Source organism: Bombina bombina, chromosome 5, assembly GCF_027579735.1.
Source record: "Bombina bombina isolate aBomBom1 chromosome 5, aBomBom1.pri, whole genome shotgun sequence".
Taxonomy (NCBI): Eukaryota; Metazoa; Chordata; class Amphibia; order Anura; family Bombinatoridae; genus Bombina; species Bombina bombina.
This window is the reverse complement of record NC_069503.1, coordinates 690,572,351-690,582,330: the sequence shown is the minus strand read 5'-3', so window position 1 is coordinate 690,582,330 and position 9,980 is coordinate 690,572,351. Positions and strand designations below refer to the sequence as shown.

Below are 9,980 nucleotides of genomic sequence, written 5' to 3'. Positions count from 1 at the left end.
TTAGATACAATGTTTACATGTTTGACAGTGTCGCGTAGAATTACGTCGGCGACAGGGCAAAACTCTTTTTTTTTTTATGTCTCCTGCAGTTTGAGAGGAATGAAACTCAATCTCTGAACCTTCGTTTACTAGATGCCAATGCTGTATGTTTGAATAAGATGCGCTCAGATGATAACTGTGTCAAGTGAGGCAATGTGGCACCTGAAAAAGAAACGCAACAAAACATCTTCAGCAAAATTAAGTATATTTGCTGTACAATCTCTCAAATAGCAGGTACTAGTGGTAGATATAAACTGTATGGGGTATTCTTACAGATGCAATTTCAGGGGTTTCTTAACTTTTTCAAGTCAATATGACACGTTATAGTATTATTGTATTTAAAGGACAGGGTAGTCACAATTTAAATGCACACGAGCACGTTTTAGGTTGGATTTTGAAGCATTTTTAGTGGTCAGTTTTATTACCAACATGGCTCTAGTAAAAGTTATAACTGCAGCCATGGCCGGTGTTCTGGCAGATCAACCAGTTCCTCAGATTAGCCATTTTTGTCACTTCTGGTGATGTGAAATCAGCTGTTGACTGCTAACTTAAAGGGACATAATACTCATATGCTAAATCACTTGAAACTGATGCAGTATAACTGTAAAAAGCTGACAGGAAAATATCACCTGAGCATCTCTATGTAAAAAAGGAAGATATTTTACCTCACAATCTCCTCAGCTCAGCAGAGTAAGTTCTGTGTAAAAAATTTATACTCAGCTGCTCCCAGCTGCAGGTAAAAAATAAATAAAAAAAAATGAAGAAATGAACAGCAGCCAATCAGCATCAGCAGTGCTGAGGTCATGAACTCTTACTGTGATCTCATGAGATTTGACTTAACTCTCATGAGATTTCATAGTAAGCTTCCTTTACCTGATTGGTGAAATAATATGAGAGTGCACGATGCTAGTCCCTTCAGATGTCCCAGGACAAACACACTAAAATGCTGCTTAGAAATCCTTTACAATGGGAGGTGGCTACTGAGGAACTTTTGAGGTAAAATATCTTTCTTTTTTACATAGAGATGTTCAAGTGATATTTTCTAATCAGCTTTTTACAGCTATGCTGCATCACTTTCAAGTGTTTAAACATTTGGGTATTATGGCCCTTTAACAATTGCATATGCGCTTTTCCGCCTGACCGCATTGCGATCGCTGCACACCACTGCATTGTTAATAATTAGACATATATACAATGCACTGTAATTCCCCGATTTTCACTATCTTTTCTGCCTCCACCTGGGGGGTTCACTTGGGGTGGATGCTAGAGGATCTGCAGGGTGCTCCCCTTGAACCCCCCAGTCGGAAGCAAAAAAAAATAGTGAAGAGGGAAGTTACCACAGTGCATCGTGTATATGTATGTGTATATATATATATATATATATATATATATATATATATATGTGTGTGTGTGTGGTTAACAAGCAGTTCCATTGTCGACTGAGTGGTGTGGTCAGAATCGGCTGATCTGACTGAGTTGAGGCAATTGGAATGCGATAACGCATGCGCAGTGGTTGAATTTGTGGTCAAACAGCTGATTCTACGTCACCTCAAGTGACGGAATTGGCTAATCTGTCAGAACACTGGCTCAACCATGGGACCAAGTGGATCTAACGGACCCAGGCAGCACTTAAGCGACTCAATCAGTCGCTGTCAGACCCAGACCACTCTTGTCCTCTGTCTCCGTGGGGGTAGTCACAAGCTCCCAACATCATAACCTCATCATGCACAAAGACACACAACCAGTCAAGGGCAACATTTAAGGTGGGATAAGTGCATCTTTTCCCTATATCCCGTCCCATTTATTGCACAATTTTGTATAAGCATTGGTTGCAGGTAGGCAGTCACTAAGATTAACGGGCAGACTAGTAGGTTGAATATTCAGACGATACCAAATGAAATGAAGAGAAGGAGCATCTCCCGTATACAGATTAAAAAATATAACTTTTATTTCAGACGATGCAAAAAGTTAAAAATTCTTCACATAAGCATGGCAGCAAAGGTGGGAAGAATGTGGTTAGATCCCAAATGACCCACTGACGCATTTCAGCTTCTCTTCCGTAGTCGTAGTGTGGTCCAATGGCCTATTCCGGCCTCTTTTATATTAAAAGATATCTTTTGATTTGTTTAAAACCTTAATGGGATTTAACCTTTTTCTTCCTCATCCTTTATCATTTTTATATATATTTGCAATATCACATTTCCTATAGCATCGAGAGGATGATATATAAGAGCATAACTTCATACATTTGAACCTTATATTCAATACAATTCATTGATGTCTCAAAGAGTTCACATAAAATGAGGAAACATTGGAAATATACGGTAAATAACCAACATATTTAAATAATAATAATATTATTTTACAAGTATCAAAGAATTAAAGCATACTAATAATTCTTCAGTAACACTCTCAGTCGGCGTTTAAACCGTTGGAGCAATATTTAGTTAATATAGGGAGCCTTATTGTTTTTAAAATTCAATGCATGAGTATCTTAAACCTTTGAGGGCTAAGCACTTTCCCACCTGGGTGCTAAGCTGTTTTTTTATTTTTTTTTATTTTTTTTAAACTTTTTTTCTTTTCTTTTTCAGATCCCCAAGACTTACACTGATTACCTTTCCAACGGTGGGTCTTGGGGTCTGTAGCTGCTTAGATGCCTGAGATACAGGCTTCTAAGCAGCATGCCCCCTGCTCCTATACTTAACATTGTGAATTTGAAATAAAGTTGCGCGGTGATGTCATCACGTCATTTTGTGAGGTCAACTCTCATAACGTGAAGCCCCGGCGATCGGGCCTTCATAGTGACAGGCGTCGCCGGGGGTTCACGTTATGTGTGTTGACCTCACGCGAAATGACGTGATGACATCGCCGCGCAACTTTATTAAAAAAAAAACAAAAACAATGTTAAGTATAGGAAAAGGGGGCATGCTGCTTAGAAGCTTATATCTCAGACAGGAGCGGGTGGGAGCCCCCAGCTCTCCCTCAAGGTGGGAGAGTTCTAGTGACGGCTCTGAGCCGTCGTTAGCACCAGAGTGGGAAACTGCGACGGCTCAGAGCCGTCATTAGCACTCAAGGGGTTAAGAACTGCAAAAACAACTGCTTCCCTATACACACATATACACCTTTCCAGAGATTTATAGAAAAATTGCTAATTTCCCTGAATGTTACTTATATTTAGTGTTTTTAACCTATATACTCAAATGCCCAGATTAAATGATTACCTAGATATGTTATATTTAGCCGGTACACACACTATCTTACAGATACCAATACATATATTTATTTTATGATTTAATTTCACTAAACCATGATTCTACAACATTTTAATATACGTTTAAAGGAAGGAGATGTATTGCTCTGGACACACAGGACTGAGAGATCAGCGCCTACTGCCAAAAATTGATCACATCATATTCTGAGTTTAGACCTTGAGGCACCCTGGTCCTCAGCCTGTGTATCCAGAACACCTCCCTTTTACCCAAATGGACTCTCTGTCACAACTGTTTCAACAATTGTCCATCTCAAAGAGTGGCTTTCTTTGTTATATTTGTTTTTAAAATATTGAACTAAGGGTGTAGTTAATTTTTCCAATTTTATGATTGACAGGTGTTCACGAATCCTATATCTGACCTCCCTTGTAGTGAGGCCCACATACTGCACCTCACAGTCTAAACAGGTCAATAGATAAATAGAATAAGTAGCCCTACAATTGGTGCAGAGCTGGTGTTTAAAGGACTCCCCTGTGACACAACTCTTAAATCCTACTCTCTTATCTAGGCTTTCACAAGCTTTACATTGAAAGTTGCTACACCTACTGTATATACTCATTTATGTTGTAACCATGAACTGGTTCTTTCAATTACGGGTTTAAGCTGAGTGGGCGCTAATCGGTTGCCAATAGACATCCCTTTCTTAAATGCAAATCTACACTTCCTTGGCGTTATCTCTTCAAGTCCATCATCTGCTTTGAGCATGGACATGTTCCTTTTAATGATGTCACAAATTTGGTAAAACTGATTACTGTATTGAGTGACAAAAGGTAATACCATCAAACTCTTTGGTTTTCTTGGTATCCTTAAACTTCAGGAAGTCAGACCTACCCTTGTCATCAATATTACCTCTGGTTTATTTTATATCAATGGGGTTATATCCCCTGTCAATCTACCAGTTAGATCTGCAGCATGTTTTATATAGGTTTCTTTGCTGGTACAATTTGTTTTAAGTCTGATGAACTGACATCTTAGGACTGATTTAAACTCTCTCTTGGGGTGATTACTGTGGCATGTAACAGGGTATTACCCGATATGGGTTTCCTGTATACCTCAGTGTCCACCGTTCTTACCTCACCCCCTTTCAGAGTCACATCAAGGTAGTTTATACTATGTGTACCAAACTCAAAAGTAAATTTAATCCCTGTCTCATTTTTATTGATATACAATAAAAAAAATGTAGTGCTTCCAAACTTTTATTGTGTTGTATAGACGAATATAAGAATGTAACATCCACCGCCAGCCAGTTATATTCTCTCTCCCATGTGATTGACTCTATCTCCAGTAATAATTGATGATGAATGAATTTTAAAAACAATAAGGATCACTATATTAACTAAATATAGCTCCAATGGTTTAAACGCCTACTGAGAGTGTTACTGAAGAAATATTAGTATGCTTTAATTCTTTGATACTTGTAAAATAATATTATTATTATTATTTAAATATGTTGGTTATTTCCGTATATTTCCAATGTTTCCTCATTTTATGTGAACTCTTTGAGACATCAATGAATTGTATTGAATATAAGGTTCAAATGTATGAAGTTATGCTCTTATATATCATCCTCTCGATGCTATAGGAAATGTGATATTGCAAATATATATAAAAATGATAAGGATGAGGAAGAAAAGGGTTAAATCCTATTAAGGTTTTAAACCAATCAAAAGATATCTTTTAATATAAAAGGGGCCGGAATAGGCCATTGGACCACACTACAACTACGGCAGACAAGCTGAAATGCGTCAGTGGGTCATTTGGGATCTAACCACATTCTTCCCACTTTTGCTGCCATGCTTATGTGAAGAATTTTTAACTTTTTGCATTGTTTGAAAGGTTATATTTTTTTAATCCGTATATGGAGGTGCTCCTTCTCTTCATTTCATTTGGTATCGTCTGACAACCTACCCATATCAGCATATAGGAGAAATAAAAACATAAAGGAATAGTTAGTTCCAGCTGATATAGGGGGTAAAAGAGGTAGTATACAGAAAACTATTGGTCCAGGCAAAACTGGCTGTTATCCATGTTTGAGTTGCAGTAACTGCAACTCTATGATTAAGGGAAGAATTTTTTTTATCACCCTACACAAGGTACAAAATATGAAATAAAACAAAACCTAACATGCAGGTCTAAGTATATCATATATCTGATCAAATGCCCATGTAGCCTAAATTACGTCGGCAAGTCCTGTAGAGAAGCAAGAGAGTGTATTACAGAGCACAAAACCAACATAAGATGTAATAACAAGGATGCCCCTGTCTCCTCACACTTCTTGGAAGCAGGCCACAACATCAGCCAAATGCGCTTTCAAAATATTGAAAGAATAGATATTCCAAGAAGAGGGGGTGACAGGGAACATTTGCTCAAAGGTAAAGAAATGTACTGGATTAATAAGCTGCAAACATTAAAACCAATAGGATTAAATAAGAACTTTGACTGGTCATTCTTTAGATAATTGATTTACCTAGTGTATACATTGATAGTACTCCTAAAGCAGATGTTAACATTCTATGCATAGCCTATCCTAGGGAATATTTTGTACCATTGAATAATGCAAATAACATAACATAATATAGTAGATTCGTTCCATAATATTTGTTGTTGGTAGTTTTCTGCATCCAATATTCTGTTTGATCAGCTGTGCAGCTTCTTATTTTTAATTGTATATATTGTGGATATATGTATTTTAATTAATATGTTTTAAATTCTGTCTGTATTACCCATTTAGCACTGTCACTTTAAAATAAGAAACATCTTTATGAAAATAAATTTGAATAATTTCCACTAGGTGGCGATGTTGCTTAATTAATGGGTGTTGAGTTACACCTGTGTACAGGTATAAAGGTAGCCTCTGTATGTACACTTGCAGACATGACTAAGGACCTAGCATAGGTCTGAAACTTTGTTGCTTTTTTGTGTGGACCATGGTATAATAAAGGTCTTTCTTTTATAAAAATTTGCCAAGGCTGGAGTAACCTTTCTTCAAAAATTAGCACAATATCTGGAGCCAGCCCTGACTGCAGCAATGATAGCTGTTACTCTGCATGGGTGGACAAGTAACATATTAAAATGCTGAGCCTGTTTAGATATCCGGCAGTGTCCTGTGTTGAGCTGTCAATGACCCAATTTATTTGATAGCCTAGCCAACCTATTACAAGTCACCATCAGCTCTATGAGCAGGCACATCCACTCATTTTACTGTGGTGGCCTATTTTAGCAGTCTATAACCAATGCTCAACTGGGCTTGCCTCTATCAAATGGGCTTGGTTATGTGACAGCACACCTTAGAGGGATATTTACTTTCTTGGGCACTCACTTATTGACCTTAATTCCACAACTGAGTGGGCTTAAAGTAAATGACTCTATAATTTTTAGTGATGTGCCTACAATTTATTTGACAAACAATATTTCTTTAAATGGTGTCTCATATTCTTCTGATGGTCGTAATCTCAGTCAGTCTGCGGAGATGTCTACACTTCTCAATTCCATATGTGTTTTAGAACTTTAGAACTTTTTCCTTAGTGTTACCTGCAAATCGATTGACACTTTTTCACTATCAAAAACAATGTATACACTTGTTTTGTTTTATGTATACATTGGTTATGTACATATTCAAAGGGGTTGCCCAGGAACCAATTGGTGGTTGTTGCACTGTGCAGAGGGTTTATGAGGGTTTATTAGCACTGCTTTCACTTCACATTGTTTGTCTGCGGAAGAAACGTTAGTCCTGAAATGTCATGTCTGCTTAAAGGGACAGTCAACACCAGAATTTTTGTTGTTTAAAAATAAAGATAATCCCTTTATTACCCATTTCCCAGTTTTGCATAACCAACACAGTTATAATAATACACGTTTTACCTCTGTAATTATCTTGTATCTAAGCTTCTGCTGACTGCCCCCTTATTTCAGTTCTTTTGACAGACATGCAGTTTATTGTTATTAGGAAGGACAGAGAAAGTGAAGCATATTGGGCACACTTTGTTGGGGGTCAAAACCAATGCTGTGAGTAGTGTGGTGTGTCGTGTATTGGTTTAAAACTTAACTTTTACTTCAAATATATTTTGTAAAAAAAAGAGTGGAGTTATCCACCAGTGAGAATAAAATGACAAACAAATAAAAGATGTGTCCGAGTGATACTCGGTACACAGGAGCTCCTCTCAGGTGTGATACAGTGATCAGTCTGTATCACAGAGTCCGGTGTATAGCTTGGACAATAATTATCAATGTCCTCACCTATATGATTAAACTTATATTTAGAGTACCATTATCATCAGTGGTATTAATAAATATATTACTTCATTCTTGTTAGTTAATTTTCTATACGATTAATAGAGTGTTATATCTGTTGGTTCATTTGTATGTGGATATATGCCACACAATACAATATAGATATATGTTCAGGATGTTTGAGGTGAAGGAGGATATATTTATCTTTATACTGTTCCACTTAGAGTTTCCCAATAGCCCAGATTTACCATTAATTATGTTGTAGGGTGTTCCCTCAAATTAAAGAAATAAGTGTAAGACTGAGGGAATATGTGACTCTAGTAATGTTAGGTCTGCATTAGGTCTGAATTTATAAAGGAATATAAGCAACGGTAATCCTGCCTGTTGTATTCCACTATCATAAGACTACCCGTAGTCTAAATCATTCAAGTAATATTATGCCAACATTCGCTTTTTCAGACATACACTAATAATATTGTAATGGAATAGTTTCCAGATTAAGTGGTACCACGAGAGTTTTAACTATAATGATAGCCTAAGTCTGAGCATATCGCTCCAACAAAGTAGGGCTGAAAACAGCCTAAGTAAGTAATTTTCTAGGCTAAAATTATTTAGGTTTAACAATAGTTTAAGTTTCTAAGTTTTTTAAGGTGAAGGATAAGGTGCCTAAAAGAGGCCAACAATTAAAGCTATAAACAACCGGACTTGTAAGAGAGGAGCAGTGCAAACGCCTGACGCGCGTTTCGCAACTGCTTTTTCAGAGGCGTCCGGTCCGACCGCCACACACGGCTTTTAAAGGATCATCAGCCAATCACATGGCCGATTCCATTTTTCCAAGTTCTGTCAACCTATCAGCAGTCATCCTCCACTTTTCAGTGTAAGGATGACTAGAGGGCGTCATAATCAGCTGTGACCTATTGTGTACGGAGGTGTGTCTGCTCAGTAGCCAATAGATTTCCTGTGTAGTGTTTACATTTTCGTGTCGTTCCTTTCTATCTTGTATTTTTGACGATCATTTTCGGTTATTTTTGATCATATATATTGTGCAAAGCTGTATCTAAATTAAATCACAAAGGATTCCATATATGATTCTGTGTTAATATTTGTGCTATGTTTCGCACTATAGCCAAATAAATGATCATTGTGTACTTATTTCCGCAGATGGTATTATGCGGTTTTGCTTATTCTAGTTGCGGTTTACATTTTAGCATAATGATTCTGATAAGAATTTTCAGCTGGTTATTTAATATTTGCGAACAAGGTGTATCTGCTCACTTAGGCCAATGGATTCATTGTGTGCTGTTTCTACTATTATGTCGATCATTTATATCTTGTATATTCAGTATTTGACATGGTTATGTTTATCATTATCACACATATACTGCATAAGGCTTCGCAAAGCCTTATGCAGTATATGTGTGATAATGATAAACATAACCATGTCAAATACTGAATATACAAGATATAAATGATCGACATAATAGTAGAAACAGCACACAATGAATCCATTGGCCCAAGTGAGCAGATACACCTTGTTCGCAAATATTAAATAACCAGCTGAAAATTCTTATCAGAATCATTATGCTAAAATGTAAACCGCAACTAGAATAAGCAAAACCGCATAATACCATCTGCGGAAATAAGTACACAATGATCATTTATTTGGCTATAGTGCGAAACATAGCACAAATATTAACACAGAATCATATATGGAATCCTTTGTGATTTAATTTAGATACAGCTTTGCACAATATATATGATCAAAAATAACCGAATATGATCGTCAAAAATACAAGATAGAAAGGAACGACACGAAAATGTAAACACTACACAGGAAATCTATTGGCTACTGAGCAGACACACCTCCGTACCCAATAGGTCACAGCTGATTATGACGCCCTCTAGTCATCCTTACACTGAAAAGTGTAAGATGACTGCTGATAGGTTGACAGAACTTGGAAAAATGGAATCGGCCATGTGATTGGCTGATGATCCTTTAAAAGCCGTGTGTGGCGGTCGGACCGGACGCCTCTGAAAAAGCAGTTGCGAAACGCGCGTCAGGCGTTTGCACTGCTCCTCTCTTACAAGTCCGGTTGTTTATAGCTTTAATTGTTGGCCTCTTTTAGGCACCTTATCCTTCACCTTAAAAAACTTAGAAACTTAAACTATTGTTAAACCTAAATAATTTTAGCCTAGAAAATTACTTACTTAGGCTGTTTTCAGCCCTACTTTGTTGGAGCGATATGCTCAGACTTAGGCTATCATTATAGTTAAAACTCTCGTGGTACCACTTAATCTGGAAACTATTCCATTACAATATTATTAGTGTATGTCTGAAAAAGCGAATGTTGGCATAATATTACTTGAATGATTTAGACTACGGGTAGTCTTATGATAGTGGAATACAACAGGCAGGATTACCGTTGCTTATATTCCTTTATA

At 37.0% G+C, this 9,980-nt stretch overlaps 1 protein-coding gene across 2 annotated transcripts in view; it reads left to right on the top strand.

Annotated features, from left to right (window-relative positions):
• Positions 1-9,980, top strand: part of ACD (ACD shelterin complex subunit and telomerase recruitment factor) — a 211,522-nt gene that overhangs the window by 124 nt on the left and 201,418 nt on the right. The window contains exon 2 of one of the 2 annotated variants that reach the window (XM_053714675.1): positions 90-273. The gene's annotated coding sequence lies outside the window, so the exon portion shown is untranslated. Of the gene's footprint in view, positions 1-8; positions 274-9,980 lie in introns of those variants that run through there. The other variant, XM_053714676.1, reaches the window with a different exon arrangement.